Here is a 25,154-nt window from a genome sequence, read left to right as displayed (position 1 = left end):
TATATCTGAAACTGCCACCAGGAACTCAGTTTTCTCCTAACTGAACAAAGCTTATTCTTCTATTGGAGATAGTAGGAGCTGCTGGTGCTGGAGTCTGAGATAACAAGGTGTGGAGCTGGATGAACACAGCAGGTCAGGCAGCATCAGAGGAGCAAGAAAACTAACGTTTCGGTTCTGGACCCTTCTTCAGAAGAGGGTCTAGACTTTAAATGTCAGCTTTCTTGCTCCTCTTATGCTGCCTGGCCTGCTGTGTTCATCCATCTTCACACCTTATTATCTCTTATTTTTCTATTGATCTTTATATTGAAAATAACGGATCTAAAGGTTGAAGTTCACATCAAATCACTGTATTGATAGTCAATAGCATCTGCAAACTCTACAGCAGTGCACTCTGTGGGGGAATAGGGTATCACTGATAACAACCGGTGAATTTTCGCATTTAACTGTCCACACGTGGACACCAGAAGTTACTGTCAGTTGTACACAGTCAGTGTGAGGAACACTGACAGCCTTTGCATTTCGTAAAATGCTGCACAGAAAATCGTGTCTGCTGTTCACAGGCTCTTTGTCAGCTGTTGAGCAACAAATTATGATCAGTGGAGATCCTTTTCAGTACAGCACCCTGTCAGGGAACCTCATGAGCAGTGTAAGAAACAGCATGCCTTCTCAACAATCAGCCTGAAAAAATAGTTACTGCCAATATGTAGAATCTAATTGAGATGTTTCATTCCAGAAAATTAAAATGAGGAGGGGAAAGGGTGGATTAATAGAAATAAAACAGATAAAGTTCTGATAAGAAGAGATTTAATATCTTTTTCAAGACATTGTTCAACAGGGAGGGCCAATGGCTCCTGAGGAATGCAAACCCCAGAATAAAACTAATTTAAAAGCAAATTTATCAGGTGTTTTTATTAGACCTTTAAAAGCACTTAGTAAAAGAAAATACCATGGAAGAAACCAGTACAGCCTTTTTATTAATAATCATGCTTAAATTTTTTTCAGTTCTAGAGTTTTGTTAAGGTTTCCAATTTTGTATCTGTTTAGCTGATTCTGTGGTGACATGTTGAAGGATTGGCAGCTGGACATAAGCCCAAAGTAGCAGTAAATGACATGCTGACAGCAGAAGTCCTGCAAGAATCCAAGATGCAGAGAGCAGTAATTGAATAATTACTACAGCTGGCACTCTAATGATTGCATTAAGTTGGATCTCTCGACTGTTCAGGAATGAGTTTTAAACAGTTCAATTTTCCATGGTATCATTAGTTCCTCTGCAGCAAGAGGAATAAAGTATTTAAATTACTAAAATCAATAATAAACAAACAAGCATCAAACTTATTCTGAGAATACAACCTTCGGTACATTTCAAACTGCACTCCCGCATTAAAAGTACTGGACAGCTGATCAGAACAAATGATGCCATCTGCATAGTAAGGATTAGAGAAAGTTTAAGTTTCAGTAACCAGACTTTTCTTTCATTTATTGACGATTAAAAATATACAGTACATCTCTGTGGAACAAAAAAGTTTATTTTCGTAAGTAATAGAAAATATTTGTTACAAGATATGTATTGTGAAAAGGATGTTTTATAGGGGCTGTGTGCTCTGGAGAAAATCAGAAACAATGTGTTCCGTTGAATTTTCTTGTATGTGAAAGGTTACACAGTGGATTCCAATTATATTGTACTTTAGCTATGTAAACAACTCAGTAATTTAGAAAGGCCTGAAATTTTTAAGGAGAGAAGGGGATAGCCAAAATAACACCAGAACCCTGATTGAGGTAGACCAATCAAATGCCCCTTCAATGCCTTGATTAAATCTGCCTTTACCACATTTCAAAATAATGCATTGCAGACCATGATAAGCCACTGTGTAATGAAGTCCTTTTTTCTTATATTACATTCAGTTCTTTAGCAAATTACTTTAAATTGGGTCCTCTTCTTCCTGACCCTTAAACAAGTAGAAACATTTGCTTCCAATCCACTCTGTTTCAGCTCCCTCATGATTTTGAAAACTTCCAGCAAATCTCCACTTAGCTTTCTTCTTTCCAAGGAAAACAGTCTTGACTTCCTCATTCCATCTTCATTCTCGTCCTTGAATCCATTCTTGCAAACCTCTTCAGTTTCTCCAACGCATTCCTACACTGCGGCAACCGGAATTATACACAATATTCCAGCTGAGATCCAACTGGTACCTTATATAGTATCATTTCCTTTCTCCTGTACTCTATTCCCCCAATTAATGAAGCTAACTATGCTACATTAATTGCTCTCTCAACCTGCCATACTCCCTTTAATGAATTAAACACATTTCTTCTCCTCTATCCATCTTCTATCCACCTCCCCCTCTCTCCCTATTTATTTCAGAACCTCCTTACCCTCCCCCACTTCTGAAGAAGGGTCTAGGCCCAAAACATCAGCTTTCCTGCTCCTCTGATGCTTCTTGGCCTGTTGTGTTCATCCAGCTCTGCACCTTGTTATCTCTATACACATACACAGACAGGTTTCTCTATTCCTACATACCTTTGAGAGATTTACTTTTTATTTTCATGTTCTTTGCACCAAAACGTATCCTCTCACATTTCTCCACATTGAACTTCATCTGTCAGCCATCTGCCCCTCCGCCAACTTGCTAATGTCCAAGAGAAAGCAAGTGCTCCAATTTCAATCCCTGGGGAACTCCACCACAAACCTTCCTCCAGCCCAAAATATAACCATTAGCCATCATTTTGTTTCTGATCACTCTGCCAATTTTGCATCCACATTGCTACTCTGCTTATTTTTCTGTGAGATTCAACTCTGCTCATCAATTAGATGTGCAGGATTGCAAGAAACATCTCTGTAAGTTCAGGTAGACCACATCAGCAGCATTCCCTCATCACTCCTCTGCAACGTCTCCAAAACCACAGCAAGTTTGTTAAGCGCAATTTTATTTTAAAAATATCCATGTTGGCTTTCCTTAATCAACCTGCAATTTTCCTAATGACTACTATCTCTATTCCAAAGTTTAAGTGACTGGCCAATAAATCCTATCCTGGCAATTTTTTTGAAACAAGAGCATAATGTTTAAAATTTTCCATTCCCCAACACCACCCTAATTCTGAGGTAAGATGCAAAGCTGTGGCTAGTGCCTTCATAATTTACACTCTCACTTCCTTCTGTGACCTTCCATTTATTCCAGTTTCAATCCTTGTCAATTTTAAGTACAAAACGCCTATTCATTATGTCTTTATATTCTTACAGAGACTGACTTTTGTCATCTGTCACCGTGGTCTGGGTTGCATCAGTCTTTACCGAGGAATTAGATGTTATGTACTAATTTAATATCATAACCACGCATCCTTCTTTCACAAGTTGATCCATTCTTTTTAGTTCCCCAAGCAGCCATTCACCTCCTTTACCACCATTCTGCTAATTCTATACTTGAAGAAAATGTTTGGATTCCCTTTGATGTTAACTGCCGGTCTTTTTCCCTAATAGCTTTTTGCTGACTTTGTTTTTCATGGAATCACCATAGAATCGTAGAATTCCTACAGTGTCGATACAGGCCCTTCGGGCCAACAAGTCCACACCGACCCTCAGATCATCTCACCCAGACCCATCCCCTTATAACCCACTTAATCTACACATCCCTGAACACTATGGGCAATTTAGCATGGACAATCTTTGGACTATGGGAGGAAACCAAAGCACCCCCGGAGGAAACTCATGCAGATATGGGGAGAATGTTCAAGCGCCACACAGACAGTCGCCTGACGGTGGAATCAAACCCAGGTTTCTGGTGCTGTGAAGTAGCAGTGCTAACCACTGAGCCACTGTGCTGTTGTGCCCCGTTCATTTTATCACCTATCTTCTGAAACTTCTATATTCATCCTGGTTTTATACCTGGATGAGGTGGTATGACTTTGACATATTGGCAATGGTGGCGGGTGGAGTGCTTGGGTTGGCGTTAGTTTGGCACTATTTTGGCAGAGATGCTGTAAGAGCCCTCGGGGGTGAGATGGGGGTGTAAGCTGACATTATTTTTATGGATTGGGCATAGATTGAGAATGAATTGAGATATGGATTGAAAAGTTGTGGGGTTAATAAAGTGCGAGAAGGTGAGGCATTGGAATTTTGATGTTTAGTTGTCTCCTGGTCAGCTGTGGCAAATTCTTGGTTCGACATTTCTGAAGCCCACCTCCGCACCAAAAAATAACGTGTCTCACATTTTACATCCACCTCCTTTTCTCCATCACCTTTCTCCTGAGTGGGGTTTGTGGAGCAGACCAATGTGGATATTACATTAGCTGGATATACCACCTGATTTCAGGAATGAAACATCTCAATTAGATTGATTTTTCCTTAGCGTGCATACACTTCATTTACAATATTCTGAAATAACTGAAGTGCTATCAGATATGTCCAATTCTAAATGCAGATTAGACTTGTAGAATGGTTACAGGAAAGGAGATGAATCTATCTTTCCTACCTGTGCCTCCTCCATGTAAGAGTTAACTCATCAACTAGCCCCACTTGTTTGGCTCTTTCCCTGAACGCTAGACTTTTTAAAAATGCTTATCCAAAGTCTTCAAAAGAAAATTATTGACATAATGGCAAGAAATTAAGCATATGTTTTGATTTTTGCACAGTAAATTATTTCATGCATCAGCCCATTTTGTATTGAGTTCGACCGCCACGTGTCCATCCATTCCAATAGAGTATCTATGTTTCTTCATGTCTATTGCTATTGACCTCAGCATGTCCTTTGCAAATATTTAATATTTTCCCTGTATCCCCAAGTCAAGTCAATAATATACATCAGTGGGGCAGTGACCCTCATGCTGGAACAAGGAAACTCCATTTTATGCCTCCCCTTGATCAGAAACATAGCCATGGACCACAACTCTCCATTCTCTATCCCTCAGCCAATTCTGTCTCCATGCTGCAACCATCCCTTTTATTTCACAGACTTGTAATTTTGCTGATAAATCAATGATACCAGTACTTTATCAAGCATCTTTTGACCGTCCAGATGAATAATGTCAACGTATATCTAGTCTCCCTGTTGCCTCATCATAAAGCACAATCAGACTAGTCAATCATATTTTGCCCTTTCCGATTATGTACCAGATCTACTGTATTGGCTTATGCTTGACCAAATTGTCATTCTCTCTTAGATTACTGTTTTTAAAGGGTTCAACTCTACCAACATAAATTTGACGGGCCTGTAATGAACAAGGTTTTTTTTTTCCAGCCTTTATCCCCTTTCTCGAACAAGGGTGTGAAAATTATGATTCTACTTTCCTTTGGCACAAACTCCATACAGAAGATAGAAGACTCTAGCTAGTAGTCCTTCAATTTCCAGACTTATTTTCCTCTGTAGTCTAAAATGCATTACATACGGACTGGGTGACTTATTCATTTTCTGATGCCTCTTCTTTGTCTAGATTTTTTCTCACGCTGCACCCAAGCAACCTCCTTGCTAAACGTTGCTTTCACAAAATTATTTTCCTTAGTCAAAGCAGAGGCAAAGTCTCATAAAGTACTTCAGCCATGCCTCCTGTTTTCACCAATACCTTAATTCCTAATCTACCACAGTTTTTCTCGAACAAATCTTTTACAGTTACATATGGCAATAGAAAATCTTTCAATGCCCATTTAACTGCAATAATTTATCTCTATGAAGCTGAGAATTGTTTTGAATCTTTGATTTCTGGGTAACCATTCTGTTCAGATGATTCAAATAAATGCCAAATATTTCAATTTTAAAGGGGCTGTGAAAACGGGAACTCACTGCACTGGGGTGATTAGGTGACCTTCAGGGATATACAGAATTCCCGTGTTCTCGAGAACTTTGGCTCTTGTAAACATCAGAATTGATTTGATGAAAGCAATGAGGTAATCTGGAAACTACTGGAGGAGAAATGTTGCCTCTGCAAGATCTATCTCAGTGGCATGTCATAACTGTCCAAACACGATACCTGCAGAAACATCCGCAGGATTGAGCAAAGCAAGCTGAGTAAGATACCCCTCTGAATCAGAAAGCAGAACTTTGGTCATAAACAGACTAAAAAGACTAGAAGAGATTCTACAATGCTCTGAACTCTGACTGTGGGCCTCAGCCCATTTGTTCACCAAACTTCATCTCATACAGCTCATCCGATGGGCAGAACAGTTTAATGACATTAAAAATGAAGTAATCAACAGAATGTCAACAACTGCTGTTTTCTGTAAGCCCCCCACATAGTTGTAAAGAATCAAATCCAATCAAATTGGATTGGTGGCAAAGAATACATGCTATTCCAGTTGACCTGGATGTCAAATGTCCAGTCAACAAACTCACTGAACTCTTTCAGATTGTGTGTGTATTTTTGCACGTGTGTGCGAGTGTGTGCTTTTTTTGTGTGTGCGTGTGTGTGTGCACACGTGTGTTTGTTCATGTGTGTGTTTTTTGTGCGTGTGCCATGTGTGAGAGTGCGCATGTGTGTTTGTGCATGTGTGTTTTTTTGTGTGTGCGCGCGTGTGTGTGTGCGCACATGTGTGTTGGGAGTGGGGAGTACAGAGATCAAAAGTAACCTTCCCACAAGAATACAATAGCACCCTTATCCACCCACTCAAACCAGGAGACACACTTTAAACATTATAATCTCCTATTTAACACTTCAAGGAAGTTTTTTTTCCCTTCAAATTAGTTTGTGGTATTTTCTTTCCCAATGAGCAATGGATACCAGATCATTGAATTTATTCAAGACTGACGAGAGATAGTTTTAGCCAACAAGGGAATCAAGGGTTATAGTATTCAGACAGGAAAATAGAGTTGAGACCATGTTCAGAACAACCATGATCTTTCAAATTGCAGAACATTTGAGAGATAAAAGGCTTACTCCTCCCACTCTACTCTTGTATTTTTTTATGCGTCAACATAGCTTATATAGTCACAATCATAATGGCCATTCAAAATCTCCCTGATCCCCTGTTTAATGTAACTGTTGTTACCAATTTTGTTCAGGTTTGTCAAACATACTTTCCAGATTATCACAGATAATGGGAACTGCAGGTGCTGGAGAATCCGAGATAACAAAGTGCGGAGCTGGATGAACACGCCCTTGCTACTCTCTGAGTAAAGAACCTGCTTCTGACATCTGTCTTAAATCCATCTCCCTTCAATTTGTAGCTATGTCCCCTCGTACAAGCTGACGTCATCATCCTCGGAAAAAGACTCTCACTGTCCACCCTATCTAATCCTCTGATCATCTTGTATGTCTCTATTAAATCCCCGCTTAGCCTTCTTCTCTCCAATGAGAACAGACCCAAGTCCCTCAGCCTTTATTCATAAGACCTTCGCTCCAGACCAGGCAACATCCTGGTAAATCTCCTCTGAACCTTTTCCAATGCTTCCACATCCTTCCTGCAATGGGCCAACCAGAACTGCACGCAATATTCCAAATGAGGCTGCACTAGCATTTTGTACAGCTGCAGCATAACATCACTGCTCTGGAACTCAATCCCTCTACCAATAAAACCTAATACACTGTAAGCCTTCTTAACAGCACTATCAACCTGGGTGCCAACTTTCAGGGATCTATGTACATGGGCACCAAGATCCATCTGCACATCCACACTACCAAGAATTTTTCCATTGACCCAGTATTCTGCCTTCCTATTATTCTTCCCAAAGCGAATCACCTCACATTTATCCGCATTGAACTCCGTTTGCCACCTTTCAGCCCAATTCTGCAGTTTATGCAAGTCTCCCTGCAACCTGCAACATTCTTCCGCACTGACCACCACTCCACCGACTTTAGTGTCATCTGCAAACTTACTAACCCATCCACCTATGCCTGCGTCCAAGTCATTTATAAAAATGACAAACAGCAGTGGTCCCTACCCCCATCCACATGCTTGGTCACCTTCTCAAAAAACTCAATGACGTTTGTGAGACATGACCTTCCCTGGATGAATCCATGCTGACTATCTCCAATCAAATTGTCGTTTGCTAGATGATTATAAATCTTATCTCTTATAATGCTTTCCAAACCTTTTCCGACAACAGACGTAAGGCTCACAGGTCTATAATTACCTGGGTCATCTCTACTGCACTTCTTGAACAAGGGCACAACATTTGCAATCCTCCAATCCTCTGGTACTAAACCTGTAGACAATGAGGACTCAAAGTTCAAGGCCAAAGGCCCCACCACCTCCTCCCTAGCTTCCCAGAGAATCCTCGGGAAAAATCCCATCCGGCCCAGGGGATTTATCTACCTTCACACCTTCTAGAATTGCTAACACCTCCTCCTTACTAACCTCAATCCTTTCAATTCTAGAAGCCCGTAACTCAGTCTTCTCCTCTACAATAGTCTCCTTTTCCTGAGTGAAAACAAATGAGAAATATTCGTTTAACACCTCTCCGATCTCCACAGGGTCCACACACAACTTCCCACTGCTGTCTTTGACTGGCCCTATTCCTACCCTAGTCATCCTCCTATTCCTCACATACCTATAGAAAGCTTTAGGGTTCTCCTTTATTCTACCTGCTAATGTCTGCTCATGTCCCCTCCCTGCTCTTCTTAACGCTCTCTTTATATCATTCCTAGCTAATCTGTAACTCTCCATCACCTCATCTGAATCATCTCATCTCATCATCACACAAGCCTCCCTCTTCCGCTTAACAAGAGATAATAATTTCTTTAGTAAACCACGGTTCCCTTACATTATCACTTCCTCCCTGCCTGACCGGGACATACCTATCGAGGACGTGCAATATCTATTCCTTCAACCAGCTCCACATTTCGATTGTCCCCATGCCCTGCATTTTGCTACCCCATTCTATGCCTCCTAAATCTTGCCTAATCGCATTATAATTGCCCTTCCCCCACCTATAACTCTTGCCGTGTGGCATGTTCCTATCCCTTTCCATCACTAAACTATACATAACCAAATTATGGTCACTGTCTCCAAAATGCTCACCCACCATTAAATCAAACACTTGGCCTGGTACATTACCAAGTACCAGATCCAGTGTGGCCTCCCCTCTTGTCGGCCCTTCGACTTACTGTGTCCGGAAACCCTCCTGCACACATTGGACAAAAATGGATCCATCTGACGTACTAGAGTTATAGCATTTCCAGTCAATGTTAGGGAAGTTAAAGTCTCCCATAATAACCACCCTGTTGCTTTCACTCCTGCCCAGAATCGTTTTGCCAATCTTCTCCTCCACATCCCTGGAACTTTGCAGAGGCCTATAAAAAACTCCCAGCAGTGTGACCTCTCCTCTCCTGTTTCTGACCTCAGCCCATACCACCTCAGTAGATGAGTCCTCGTCAAAAATTCTTTCAGCCACCGTTATACTGTCCCTGACTAACAAAGTCATATCTCCCCTTCTTTTAGCATCTCCCCTGATCTTAATGAAAGATCTAAACCCTGGAACCTGCAACATCCATTCCTGACCCTGCTCTATCCATGTCTCTGAAATGGCCACAACATCGAAGTCCCAGGTACCTATCCATGCTGCAAGCTCACCTACTTTATTCCGGATACTCCTGGCGTTGAAGTAGACACACTTCAAACCAGCTTGCTGTCTGCCAGCACACTCCTGTGACACTGAGATCCTGCCCATGTCCTCCCTACTGTCTTCCTCCTGTGTACTGGAACTACACCTCAGTTTCCCATCCCCCTGCTGAGCTAGTTTAAATCCACCCAAATAGCACTAGCAAATTTCCCATCCAAGGTAACAAGAACACAAAAGCCCACAAATTAATTAACCTTCAACCTGAGAACATAGGCTTGAAATTTTTATTTCAGCTCAAAATTTCAGATTTATTGTGAATGTCTATTTGTGTGTAAAAGTGGACCATCGAGCGGCTCTCCCATTAGAAAGCGATGACTGGTGGTGAGTTTCCTGGCAGAAAGTTTCTGCATCATCAAAACAGGGAGCCTGAGAAGGTCTGAACGAAGTTCCTAATTATTCAAGACATGATAACTGCAGTATTATTTCATCTTCAATGCAAAAAGGTCATGATGACACATTTTTCTTGTGCTTTCTGTTGATTTTATGTATTTCTGTCTTCCCAAAAGTGAAAAGAACCAAGGAATGGCCGAGAAATAATAGATGTATACTCAAGTTACATTATACAGCTGTTAGATTCCTGCTCCAGCTGAGGTTATCACAGAGGACTCGTCCTCAATCTTATCCCTCTCCTGAGATGTTGTGACCCTCACGTTAAACTTACCACCAGGCATCGCTATCTCATGGGAGAGCAGCTCGATGGTCCACTTTTCCACACAAGTAGACATTCACAATAAATCTGAACTTTTGAGCTTGAAATAAAAATTAGTTTGTGGGCTTTTGTGTTCTTGGTATATTTTGTAGATAGGTAAGTACTGTCAATGTCTGTCAAATCAGATAGAAAATATTACACCTTACAGCAAATTGCAATAACTGTTCCAAAATGCAAACATGATCATAGAATCCCTACAGTGTGTAAAGAAGCCATTTGACCCATCAAGTCTGCACAGACCCATCAAAGAGCATCCCACCCAGACCTAGCACCTGACTTCATCCCTGTAACCCACATTTCCCATGGCTAATCCATCTAGCCTACACATCCCTGGACATGAGGGGCAATTTAACATGGCCAATCCACCTAACTTGCACAACTTTGGACTGTGGGAAGGAACTGAAGCCCCTGGCCGAAAACTACACTGACACAGGGAGAACATGAAAACTCCACACAGAGTCGCCCAATGCTAGAAACAAACATGGATCCCTGGGCCTGTGAGGCAACAGTGTCAACTGCTGAGCCACTGTGCCTCCACTAGATCACAATTAGAAATTGTTGCATTGTATGTTGTCAGAGGGGATTTAGATAATTTTTGGTTAGTTCAATTTGCCTGGACACGCCCAATTAAAAGTCTTGAATCCATCCCTTATACTTGAATAGATTGAATACTTCATGTTCAGCAGAGAAATACCATTCAGCAAGACAAGAACACTGAATAAAGCATAATTCAGCAAAACATTAACCTAACAAAAAAAATTGAGCAACAAATAAAAGCCAGAAAACGTTAAATTTGTCAGAATTACAATACAAATTTCAACATGAGTTCAAATCTGAACTTTCCTTGAGACAAAGCACCTTAAGTTTTCACACTGAAAAAGTCACATCAAACTCACTGCCTCTGAAAATTGTTAAAATGTAGACGGTCCTTAAATAACTGTCCTCATTATTAGATCAATCTAAAGTCAACCTGAAGCAGGGCACAGTTTATTTGTCCCAAGAATACCTGGAGTACTCAAAGAGCATGATGCACAACACCTTTATTTTGTTGCCCACTTGGATTTAATTCACTTTAACAATTTGGTCATAATGTGGTGGCAGTCAATTTAATTGGTGTTTCCCATCTGCTTTGCCTTAAAACAAAGACGCTTTCACATAACCTTCCCTTATCTCGTCGAATGACAGCCTTCTATTCATTTTCTCATGTCTGTGGCTTTAAGGCCAGAGGCAGCCTGCTCCAGAGGTGTGTTTTACCATCTCTGAACAGATAAATTAAAAAATCCCTGTCTTCCATTCTCATAACCTTTATGTTTCTCATGGAGTGCCAAGGTGAGCTTCTTACTATGCAGCAATGCCTTATCGATCATGGGAGATTATTGCTTGCAAAACACTTCATCAATGGCTCAGCCTACATCATTAATATTCAGCATCCTATCCTATCAAATGTGGCAAACAAAGTAAACTTTGAGCAATCTCAATATCAACCCCTCAAGATCCTCATGGTCCCTCCCCAATCCACTTGCAGAGCATCTAGGAAGCACAGAGCTGCATTTCAGGGTGCACCAGCTAATAACAGCGAAAGGCTACTGCAAGGACACTTTGCATGCAGGGAAAGACACCCTGCTCATGAACTGACCAAGCTACCTCTCAGAGCTATTCACTCACTCTATTAGTGCCTGCTCACTAAGCACTTCTCTGCATGGTTGAAGCATTTATATCTTGTCTTGCTTTGCCCTGCCATGCTGTGCCATGCATCAACACTGAGCCAGAACATGAAGGTTCTCAGGACTGCTGTATGAGCTTGCTCTTTTGTGCAAACACACAGACAAACTACTTGACATGCCTGTCAGTAGGAATACATCCAGGGTTAGAAGTATATATCTTGATGTAAAGCATACAGAAACATCAATCTCACACTTAGAGCTTCCAGTGTGGTAAACACTTTGCACGTTCATTCAACCAAATGGCCATGTTGCAAATTAATGGGGGCCAGGCCTCAGCCAAGTGAGGGAGTACTGTTGGTCAGAGGGTCCCGGTATAGTCAGTCATAGACAAAGTATGCACACAACCCAGGGCTTGGCCTTGATGAGTCGTCCTCTCGGGCAACTCATGGTCAGGAGGTATGTCTGAGTACAGTTGAGCAGGTGGGTAAGAGTAAGCTCTGTAGGGCCATACCAGAAGTTAGGGAAATAGTGTACCATCAATCAGGGAGCTGCAGAGTTAGTGATCAGGAATTGGGTCGGTCACATCCCGGAGCTGCGTAATAAGTACAGGGGAAGCTTATGCGTTGATCATGAAGGAGGGTGTGTAAGAGGTACTGTCAGGGAAAAGGGTCACTGCCAAAAGGAGTAGGGGCATCACGGCTTTGGGGGGGGGGAGGAAATCAGAGACTTGTTCAGGTGTGGACAATACAGTGATGAGGGGAAATTCAAGAGGGAGGGCATATGGAACATCTTCCGTGGGCATGGCAGGTGATGGGAGGTGGTGTAAAGGGCGATGACCATGGCCTCCACAGGAGGTGCAGTGAAAGAGAAGCACACAGGCACAGAATTTATAGGTAGAGAGATCAAGGGCAGAGAGATGAAAAAATCATGCATAATGTGTGAATGGAGTGTCCAATAATAAGTCTCTGCAAGTGATTAAAATCATCAGATGGTGTGAGTAAAGTGTCAACAGCTGAATAACAAGCAAAGAGGTGACCTATAATCTGAATAATTGAGGCAGAGGGATAATTACAAAAAATTAAAAATAAGGTGGTGCTGGAGACAAACCAAATGACTGGAATAACATGACACATAAAAGATTCAGATGCCGAGGGTCTAACCAAACTATTAAATAATCTAAAAATGTACAAACTAATTAAGATAGAGAGGTCACAACAATTTATCAACAATCTGACACCATCACCTTGATAAATTGTTACAATCTCTCTTAGTGAGAGATGGTGAGTGCCCTTGCTACACCTTGTGGTGAAAAATTATTCAAAAATTTTGATGCAAACAGTACATTGCCAAAAACAAAGTAACATTCAGGCCGGAGTACACAAAATAGCATCCCATTTCCCATTAACAAAAATAGAGAGTGCTGGAAAAGCTCAGTAAGTTCTGAGGAAGGGTCACTCAACCCGAAACATTAACCTTGATTTCTTTCCACAAATGTTGCTGAACCTACTGAGCTTTTCCAGCATTTTCTATTTTTGTTTTTCATTTACAACAGCCACAGTTTTCAATTTTTGTTTTGTCCTATTTCCCTTCTTTGCCCAACAAAAGCATTTGCTAGAAGGTAGTCGTATTGCCAAATTAGCTAAATCTTGAAGCAAAATTCAAAATCCAGCACTACTCACAGCATAGTGATGATTCAGGACTCCAACTTAATGGACTGAACTTTGTGATTGCAATGAAGTAACACCATCAGGACTGAGAGGAAGAATTGGCCTTGTTCCATCGAGTGGCATGAATCTGGACAGCATTTACCAGCACCAGCCAATTAACAGGCCACCACCAGAATCATCATTCAATAAGAACAACAGCTTGAATCCAAACAGAAGGCCAGCATCTAATCAGCTTTGGCAGCATTACCATTACAAGCAGTCACTGCTGAGGCTGCCAAATGAAGGAAAAGGTTCCGCAATGCTAAAGCATACTCAAAAAGAAGGCATGATTTACCCTTGCCAGCCTTGGTTCCTTGCGGTGTTGAGGTGAATCCTTGTCCCACTGGCAGACCCGTAGCCAGAGTTGACTGGGATGTCCATACCTGACAGAGGTCCCTTTGTGGGCTGTGAACAAACCATAAAGAAGGGCCTCCCAGTGCCCCTTCCAGTAAACCATTGGGATGCTGCCAGGATTCACTTGGCAGTATCCCCACACTGCAGCAGACTGATTCCAAATGAGCAAGTTGTCAGTGGAGGAGGAATGTGACCCTCAATTTGACACTTAAGTGTGCCAATGCACCAAATGGTGGACTGCCACACTCCCGAGGTGCCTGCCTCCCAGGTGCTGCCCCCAAGACTGGAAAAAGTTAGCCCATTGCCACAAAAATTGTTGTAATGTCTGAAGGTCTTACATTTGTTAGTGCACTGAGACTTATTACATGCCAAGGGACAAGTATTACCACTGAAAACAAAAAAAATTAGGAAGTATTCTTTCCTAATAAATAATATTAAAGAAATATAACACTTCAGTTAATTTCACCCTGTTTTATCAAAATCATTATTTCCAGTCCTGATCTATGAATCTGAAGCTGCAGGGTTGAACAAAGGTGAATTCCTCATAACGTAGAGACTTATTTGTGCTGGGAACAGACAGGCAGATGTGGCAAAGAAATGAAACTGCCTCCACAGAAAGTAACAAAAGAGAATGTCTGAAGGCTAATAAGGAGGTCACATGTTTTACTTTAACTGTAGACAAACAGCACTGAGGCTGAGCAACCTAACATTCAGGGCAACTAAAGCAACACAATTAAATATTTCCATTAAAAGTTGGAAGGCTTCTTAACACAACTTTGTGTTTGATAGTCAAAGAAGATGCTGAAAGCTGTAAGTGAAAACAGACTTTACAATAAACCTGACGGAACAGAGATTGTATCAGAGATAATGGGAACTGCAGATGCTGGAGATTCCAAGATAATAAAATGTGAGGCTGGATGAACACAGCAGGCCAAGCAGCATCTCAGGAGCACAAAAGCTGACGTTTCGGGCCTAGACCCTTCATCAGAGAGCTCTCTGATGAAGGGTCTAGGCCCGAAACGTCAGCTTTTGTGCTCCTGAGATGCTGCTTGGCCTGCTGTGTTCATCCAGCCTCACATTTTATTATCTAGGAAGAGAGATTGTAGATTGATTGATTGTCACCTCTGAATCAGAAGGATGCAGATTGAGATCAAATCTAGATGCTTCAGAAATGCAGAAACTTCCCATTCTAGTGTGGTATCGAACAACTGATGTCTTTCAGATGATGCACCAAAATGAATGCCTTGAGTGTTCTTTTGAGTGACTGTGAAAGTCTGCATGGCATCATTTTGCAGAAGAGCAGTAGGGTTGCCCTGGGTAATATTTACCCTGCAAGTAATTTCACTAAAACAGTGTCTCATCATTATAAATTTTTGGTTCATGGGAGAGTTTGAATCAATTGCCACATTCCTACTTACAGTGGTGTTACCTTTCGAACATGCTTCATAAACTGGAAAGTGTTTTCAACTGTTCTCAGGTTATGAATTTCATATTGCTGCTGTCAGGAATTGGCCTAAAATTTGTTTGCCTCTCGTCTGTGACAACATTACTGGTGAAGGAAAGAAAAGTAGGGGAGGTAAGGGTCTGTGGGTGTTGATGGCAGTATCCTGTCGTGGAAGAGAATGAACCAGCTGGATGTATTCCTATCCTTTATTTAAGTATATAACATGGTTTTAATTTCAGCAAGGTCTTCTGAGCACAACTTGAAATCTCCTTACATGGTGAGATAATGCAAAACATTTGCTGCAAAGCGACTAATTCTTTTCCTTACCCACACATGACGGAAGACAGGATTCCTGTAGTTACTCCATTGCAGTAAAACTTAAGGTCATTCATTTGAGATTGTAATCTATTTGAGTCAATGACTGACATAATGCTAAAACCATGAATTTGAAACAAACTCCTTAATTGTACAAATTATCACAAGTTACTTGAGAATGGTTATTTGGTAAGATTCATCTTACTTTGTGTGAAACAAATTCCATACACAGCCATATTGAAGGCAGATGCAATGTCTCACAAAAAAAAATTGGTTCAATGGATGGGATGCTGACCAGATGCTTCTTAATTAAACAAACAAAATATGGAGACGTCTAAAAATAGATCTTATTGCTACCAGACGAATAAATCCTGTCCAAATGTCTGGGAACGTGATTGAGGAGCCTGGAAAATTGATGCTCCAACAACACTGTAGACAGATTTGCTATTTGTTCATGTCACAAATCCTATAATCCCAAACTTCATCATTACTGTCCAACTTTAAACAGAGGCTAAGGAAACCGGTAATAATTATAACTTATCGTGGCCCAGAAATTTTAAGTGAAAAAATTACAGATCAACACCTAACACAGCTATATGAAATAACTGAGTTTTGGCAGAAGCATTAACAGGATACTTCAAATGGTTTAACAATTCAAATCATGTACAAGACAAAAGAATGTCATACAAACATGCTAAAAAAATTTCTAATATTAGACAGGGTGTTTTCTATGGATTTATTGACAATACATTTCATCATTTTAAAGCTAAAGCATATGGAATCAGTTTCCTGAATTCAAATAATTTTTTAAAAATTCACATGTGGGATATGGATGTCGCTGGTTCACAGTATTTTATGCCCATCCCTGGTTGCCTTTGAGAAGGTGATGGTGAGCTGCCTTCTTGAAACACTGCAGCTCATGTTCTGTACATCCACCCACAATGTCCGAAGGGGGGGAGTTCCAGGATTTTGATGCAGTCACAGTTAAGAAACGGAAATATATTTCCACGTCAGGATGGTGAGTGGCTTGGAGGAGAACATGAAGGTGGTGGTGTTCCAAATTTCTGCTCGCCTTGACCTTCTAGATAGACATGGCCATGAGTTTGGAAGGTTCTGCCTAAGAATCTTTGATGAATTACGGCAGTGCATGTTAAGACCATAAGACCATAAGACTTAGGATTGGAAGTAAGGCCATTCGGCCCATCAAGTCCACTCCGCCATTTAAATCATGGCTGATGGGCATTTCAACACCACTTCCCTGCACTCTCCCCATAGCCCTTGATTCCTTTTGAGATCAAGAATTTGTCGACCTCTGCCTTGAAGGCATCTAATGTCCCGGCCTAAACTGCACTCTGCGGCAATGAATTCCACAAGCCCACCACTGTCTGGCTGAAGAAATGCTGTCTCATTTCAGTTTTAAATTTACCCCCTCTAATTTTAAGGCTGTGCCCACGGGTCCTAGTCTCCCTGCCTAATGGAAACAACTTCCTAGCGTCGACTCCTTCTAAACCATACATTATCTTGTAAGTTTCTATTAGATCTCCCCTCAACCTTCTAAACTCTAATGAGTACAATCCCAGGATCCTTAGCCGTTCATCATACGTTAAACCTACCATTCCAGGGATCATCCGTGTGAATCTCCGCTGGAGACGCTCCAGGGCTAGTATGTCCTTCCTGAGGTCTGGGGCCCAAAATTGGACACAGTATTCTAAATGGAGCCTACCTAGAGCTTTATAAAGCCTCAGAAGCACATCGCTGCTTTTATATTCCAAGCCTCTAGAGATAAACAACATCGTTACATTCGCTTTCTTAATTACGGACTCTACCTGCAAGTTAACCTTTAGACAATCCTGGACCAACACTCCCAGATCCCTTTGCATTTCTGGTTTACGAATTTTCTCACCGTTTAGAAAATAGTCCATGCCTGTATTCTTTTTTCCAAAGTGCAAAACCTCACATTTACTCACATTGAATTTCATCAGCCATTTCATGGACCACTCTCCCAAACTGTCTAAATCTTTCTGCAGCTTCCCCACCTCCTCAGTACTACCTGCCTGTCCACCTATCTTTGTATCATCGGCAAACTTCGCCAGAATGTCCCCCGTCCCTTCATCCAGATCATTAATATCTAAGGTGAACAGCTGTGGCCCCAACACTGAGCCCTGCGGGACACCACTCATCACCAGTTGCCATTCTGAAAAAGAGCATTTTATCCCAACTCTCTGCCTTCTGTCAGACAGCCAATCCTGAATCCAAGCCAGTAGCTCACCTTGAACACCATGGGCCCTCACCTTGCTCAGCAGCCTCCCGTGAGGCACTGTATCAAAGGCCTTTTGGAAGTCTAGATAGATAATATCTACTGGATTTCCCTGGTCTAACATACTTGTTACCTCTTCAAAGAATTCTAACAGGTTTGTCAGGCACGACCTCCCCTTACTAAAACCATGCTGACTTGTTTTAATCTGACCCTGCACTTCCAGGAATTTAGAAATCTCATCCTTGACAATGGATTCTAGAATTTTACCAACTACCGAGGTTAGGCTAATCGGCCTATAATTTTCCATCTTTTGCCTTGATCCTTTCTTAAACAAGGGAATTACAACAGCAATTTTTCAATCATCTGGGACTTTCCCTGACTCCAGTGACTTTTGAAAGATCACAACCAAAGCCTCCGCTATTTCCTCAGCCACCTACCTCAGAACTCTCGGATGTAGACCATCGGGGCCAGGAGATTTATCAATTTTTAGACCCTTTATCTAGTAGATTGTACACTCTGTTGAACATCAGAAGTGTAGAAAGTGGTTGTCTGTGGATGTGGTGCCAATTGAACAGATTTGTCCTGGATAGTGTTGAACTTCTTGAGTGTTGCTCAAGCTGCACCCATCTAGCCAAGAAGGAAGTATTCCATCACACACTTGACTTTGACTTGTAGATGATGGACTGGCTTTGGAGAGACAGGAAGTGAGTTTCTCACTGCAGTATTCCTAATCTCTCAATTGCTTTTGAAGCTGCTATATACATACAGAGAGTTCAGTTGAGTTTCTGATCAATGGTAACCCTCAGGAAGTTAATGGTGGAGATTCAGTAAAGGTGACACCATTGAATGTCGAAGGGTTATGATTAGATTGCCTGTTATTGGAGATCATCAGTGCCTAGTATTTATGTGGCACAAACATTACTCACCACTTGTTAGCCCAAGCCTGGATACTGCCTAAATCTTGTTACATTTGAATATGGACAGCTTACCAATAATTGATAATAGTTTCATGTTCATTAATAGAATCTTAATTCCAGAGTTGTTTTTATTTAATTGAATTCAATTCCACCATCTTCTCTGATGGGATTCAAGCCCAGGTCCCCAGAACATTGGTTGTGTGGATTAATAGTCTAGTGATGATAGGTCAAGGCCATAACCTTCCTGATGGGAGTATGATAGTAATATTAACTTGAGTTTCACAAAATTGCAACTTAATGCTTCAGACGATGTTATGCCTTCACATTTACCTCTTTCTCCTCACTATCGAGGCTCAGACATTCCTTCAAAGTGAAGTCACAGTTTACGTGTACTTCTTTCAGTTTGGTATATTATACTTCCGGCTGGCAATGCAATCTCGTCTATGCCAACTTTGCTGTACATGTCTGTTCAGAGTGTAAGCATGACCTCCAGTTCTGGTGGCCCATCGTTTTAATTCTCCACTTTACTCTCAAATTGATATTATGGTACGTTGCACAACTCCAGTGAAGTGCAGTACCTAACATTTTAATGAGGCAATTTACAGTTTTTCAAACTCAGCACAATGTTCAATAATTTTATAATGTAACCTGATTATCTTTTCGTGGCACCAGAGCCTTCTAAGAAAGGAGAAGGTTCAGCTCACTCACTGTGATTCACCAAGTAACTCACACAGCATCTCACTGGCATATATATTAGGATGTGGAGCACTCAATGGAATGATATAACTTGACGCAGGCCATGATAGGAATGACACAATCCAGCATGCTGGAGACCATTCTTTAACTTTAATTGAGAAAATTCCACCAACAGCAATGTGCCTCATTCAAAATTAGCTTCTGCTAGGTACATTAATCGCTTGAGTAGTAAGTTAAAAATTATTTTATTAATCACGTTTTATATAAATCTATTGTGGTTATATTTGGAGTATTTTAGTATTGAATCCTAGGTTAAATTTTATCCACCAAAATGGTACAAACTGTGGTTTTCTAAACATGAAACACAAAAGAGATGGCTTTCTCTAACAATCTTCGGCTTGTTGATATTAAGAAGACATTCCTTAGATGTTATGACTGATTTTGAGATTAGTGCAACAGTGTGTACTTGCTTAAGAAACCACATTTTAATACTGGCATTTACCTATAAATAGGCAGCCCCTGGAAGCAGTAGCTGATGATCTGATCACAGAATCTGGCCTAAAAGGCTTCTGGTTGAGAAAATGAGCTTGCTAGTTTACAGTTAGCATGAGTGCTATAGAGTTCACACACCAATCAGACAAGACTTACATTAACGTAGGCAAAGTTGGCATCTGACAATACCAGAGCCATTATCTGCCTCCTCTACTTTTCTGTCCTCTGTTTAGTTTCTCGGTCCCTCTGGATACTAGACGTCTCTCCTTCTGTGTACCTTTTCATCAACAATTTGGTGCAATGTTGGAAAGCCTGTGTGCCTGGTCAATCAATTTTTTCTCCTGCCCAGATCAAAAGCAATTCACTAAGGACTCCCAACATCAGGTCCAGCTACAGTGCTCTTGCCATTTATACAGCGTGGCCTTTCTTTAAGTAATGCTAACTAGTAACGATTTTGAGTTATGTGGAGCCACGGTCAATGTTTGCTGGATAAAAATAAAAATCAAGATAATGAGGATATGGCTTCAAAATATCATGTTTCTGCGCTGCATTAAACAAATGTAGAATAGTTTCTTGTGTACACAGTTTGAAAATATCTCAATCATCTCTATCGTCATTGACTTGCCAATAGAAAATGGACTGAAGAGAATCAAATGGGAGGGCAAACATGAAAATGGACTGAAGGCCAAAATTACATCAGTGATGATCTTATTAAATAGTGGAGCAAGCTTGGGAAGTCATTAGTCTAGCCCTGCTTCTAATTCTCATAATCCTATAAAATCGTACTCTCTTAAATTGGAACTGCAACATATGGCATGGCCATCGACAGTGGGGATTGTTGCATACAGACTTAAAGCTAACAATGTTTAAAGAATTTATTCAACCCAGAAAAAAAAACTCAGATAATAAAATGTGAGGCTGGATGAACACAGCAGGCCCAGCAGCATCCCAGGAGCACAAAAGCTGACGTTTCGGGCCTAGACCCTTCACCCTTCATGTGGATGAAGTGTCTAGGCCTGAAACATCAGCTTTTGTGCTCCTGGGATGCTGCTGGGCCTGCTGTATTCATCCAGCCTCACATTTTATTATCTTGGATTCTCCAGCATCTGCAGTTCCCATTATCACCAAAAAAAACTCAGAAGTAGGTTTATCACTTGAAGAAAAGCCATCAGCCAACAGCTGGAAGACCACAAACCAAGAGAAGCTGTTGATAACACTCAAGCGAGTAGCAGCAGAGTAAAAGCAGCACACCAGGAGAAAACCTTCATCTTAGTGATGGCAAAAGACACACATTAAAAAAACACTATACACCAGGAAGAGAGTAAAAACTATTCACACTGGAAAATTACGAAGTCCTGAACAAAGAACAATCTTTGGGAGGTGTTTGAATCTCTGTGATTAAAGATACAAACCTCTGAGGCCAGGAAATCTTTAAAGTGATGGCATAGAAGACCAGGTTGGGAAGGATAAAAGTAAAAAAGAGAAATTACCCTATGAAACATGCAGCATTGCCATTGGAACCAGGTTGTATGAGATATGACGACAGTGCACATGGCAAGGGACAGTTACACTGAGGTCAATGTATTGAAAAATAGTTGCAAACTATAAGACAACTAAAGGGCATTTTAAAAGATTTTGAAAATACAGCATAATAGAAGAACATTATGGAAGATAATGGAAAAATGTAAAGATTGTGATAACATCAGGTCTTTCATGTTTTAACGTGGAATTTTGGCAGGAAGATTTATTAATGAAGTAGCCACAGAAGTTTACTTTAAAAATGTACATTGTATTGCGCATTGTACTTCAGATTTTGAAAGGTGGAGAAATGTTTATTCAGCCCATGAAAAAGTGGGAAGCCTCCATTTTAGCTGCCGAAGGTGGGAAAGTCTTCATTTAGTAGCGTACCATCATTTGGACAGTTTCAAACATTGAACAAATCCTGAACAAGCAGTAGTGCAATTTAACAAATTTTGAAACTTTAAAAGAAGCAAAATAAAAGCTACACTGCCAAAATATAAAATTAAAACTCAGTGAGAAAGAAATAATAAAGTAAGGTAAATTGATCATAGTCCCAGAGGACCGTAGGGCTGCTGTGTTCATCAGAAAGGATTGATTGATGATGATTTTAACCTGAGGGCCACCAAAGTGTTTCTTTTCATTAAAGCTCGATAGTGGTTGTAGTGATTGGAACCAGGTAGATCTCATTGATGACACCCTAAATTGGGGTTGTTAACCTGGGTCAATCAGAAATAACCCGGGGATATGGAATCTCTTCAGTTCAGGGACTGAATCCAAGCTGGCTGGCCTCAGCCAGCGTATTGTGTACATGTAAATAAAGCATGACAGGATACCAGCCTCTGTGTAGTTATTTCAATGATCTATCTATTCTCATTGCTGTTTAGATAGACCCTAAGACACAGCACAAAACAGAGGATCAGACATGGCATTGTAACTTACTGTGCCAGGGTGCCTGTCCAGAACACAGGAAATCCTGAGTTTGAATCTTTGCATGCCTTAAAAAAAAGAGGGGTCTTCTAATGCAGTACATAGACACACAAATATATTCACAGATATATAAAGGAGATTTGGTGGCTGCACTCAAGTTCAATCACAAGCTGCAAGTGGTTTGTTCTACGACATATAATGGTCTAATGAGATCCATGGATGTAGTCTTGGTGATGGGATCTGGAGCAAAATTGGAAATATCCATATCAGGCTGGCTCCTTGACAAGTTCCTCCTTGTGGGGAGCGTAGGCCAAGACCATTGTCAGCAATTTACCCAATAGCAGAATTTATTAGGTGTAATTTTACTCTTTTGGAAATATTCTAAAATAATACATGTTTGAGATCTGATTGGCTGTGAGTTCAACCACTTGTATTATCTTCCCAAAGGCAATCTCTTGATTAGTTTTAGAATTTTTATTTGGCAAAGTGTTTGTATTTTATACGCATTTGGCTAAAAAGTGAAATTTATTTCGCTTTTTTTTGTTTTTAAAGCAATTTTTGCATTACAGCTTCCTTTAAAAAAAACTACATTAATGAATTCGAGTGATTATGGGTATTTTCTACTAATCTGTTCATAGTGCCCAGGTATATGAACAGGTGGACTTGAACCTGGGCCCCAGCTCAGAGATAGGGATATGACCACAGTGCTGCAAAAGACTTTAAGTAAGTCCTGCAAAATTGCCTAATTCTCCAACCAAAGCCTATAAGACATCATCAGATTAGGTGGATCTTAATACAACTTCAACGGTAATTCTTCCAAAACCATTACCTTATAGTTGTGTGAATTGAGAGAAAAAGGGTCAAAATCATACATTTGATAAATTAAGCAAGCAAGTGGCACTGTGACTCAGTGGTTAGCACTGCTGCCGCATAGCACCAGAGACCCGGGTTCAATCCCAGCTCAGCGGATGCCTGTGTGGGGCTTGAAGATTCTCGCCATGTCTGTGTGAGTTTCCTCTGGGTGTTCGGTTTCTTCCCACAGTCTAAACGTTTACAGGTTAGGTGGATTGGCCATGCTAATCTGTCCATTATGTCCAGGGATGTGCCCACTAGATGGGTTAGCTGTAGGAAATATAGGGTAAGAGGGTCTGGGTGGGATTATCTTCAGAAGGTCAGCATGGACTCAATGGGCCAAATGACCTGCTTCCACACTGTAGGGATTCAAACAAGAAGTGGACAAAAGCAGTAACAATAGACGAGATGTTAGTTACTGCCACATCCATTTAATGATGCAAAGCAACTAATGTGGCGAGTGGAGCACATTGCATTTTCAGTTTCAAAATCTGCGACTCACCACATTATCAGATACAAAGGTGAAAAATACACAAGTAAAGAACAAAACAGATATTTTTCCCTTAGCAAGAATTGGTCTACTCCAGCCACCAAGAAGGTAAATTTACTTAAAAATGCTTAGTGAAACATGGAGTTAAAATGTATCAGGAGTGGTAATTCTAGTTCTTTTGAAGTGCTGAGCAATATTGATACCTCTGCCGAGGACCACACATGTTCGCATCCCACAAATTCAACGCCTCTTGAGTGCCATGAAGGTGTTTCTACAATCAATATTTTTTTGCAGACTTGAGTTTAAAAGTTCATGAAAATTGTTTCATTTTCAAAACTGAGGAGATACATAGGCTTTGTATTTTAAGACAGTTTTCTGGTAGGATACTTCAGACTTCTTGTTAAAATACACAAAATGGAAGTAACAATTAAGCTCAACAAACATACAGAACCCCATAGACAATGAAATCTCTTGAACTTGTTTACAGCGAAGTCACACGGCTGGGTTTTTGACGTCTCAATTTCTGTTTCTTCTTTTGAAAAAAAGTTGGAATATAGTTTGCAAAAAAAACATCCAATTCACCCCTCCCCTTTTCAAATCCAATGTCAGAGCTGAAAAACTGATGCAATAATTCTCCTGTCAAACATTTGAAAGATGCCTTCCCAATATCTCCTGAATGAAGTGCCTCTAAAAAGATCTCTATGGCAACTGTACCTATTGGCCTCACCTTACATGGAACTGGTCTCCAGACCGAAAGATATCTGAAAAGTTTAAAGTCTTATTCTTTTCTATTTGACAATTAGCAATTATTTAAATAAAGTATATTTTCCAAACTAATTGATCTTTGAAAATAAATTTTCTTTACTTTTCTTTAACTGATACGTACATAAGTATATGTGTGCGTAAGTTTGCTAGATCATTTAAAAGGGTTAAAATGTATACTTTCTTATTTCAAATAGCATTAATCATCTTTGCACCTTTGATGAGTAATCTTATTTTTATAGTAAATCATTAACTCTGTTGTTTATTTAAAAGAATCTGAAACAAATATGAATAAAGTTTGGTCATATCAATACCTGGGTAAAACATTTCAATATATGTTCTGACCCACAGAATAGTGGACCTGGAGAAGGATAATGACCTTCTTCAACCTCAGTTGAAATTGTAGTGTCTTAACCCCTCCCAACTGCCTTATTCTTTCTAAATCAACACACTATTTCCTGATCAGCTCAGCAGTCACTATGTTCTTTCTGCTTCTGAATCAC

The sequence above is a fragment of the Stegostoma tigrinum genome, chromosome 2, assembly GCF_030684315.1.
Source record: "Stegostoma tigrinum isolate sSteTig4 chromosome 2, sSteTig4.hap1, whole genome shotgun sequence".
Lineage (NCBI taxonomy): Eukaryota > Metazoa > Chordata > Chondrichthyes > Orectolobiformes > Stegostomatidae > Stegostoma > Stegostoma tigrinum.
The sequence above is the reverse complement of the archived record's forward strand: the minus strand, read 5'-3'. Positions refer to the sequence as shown.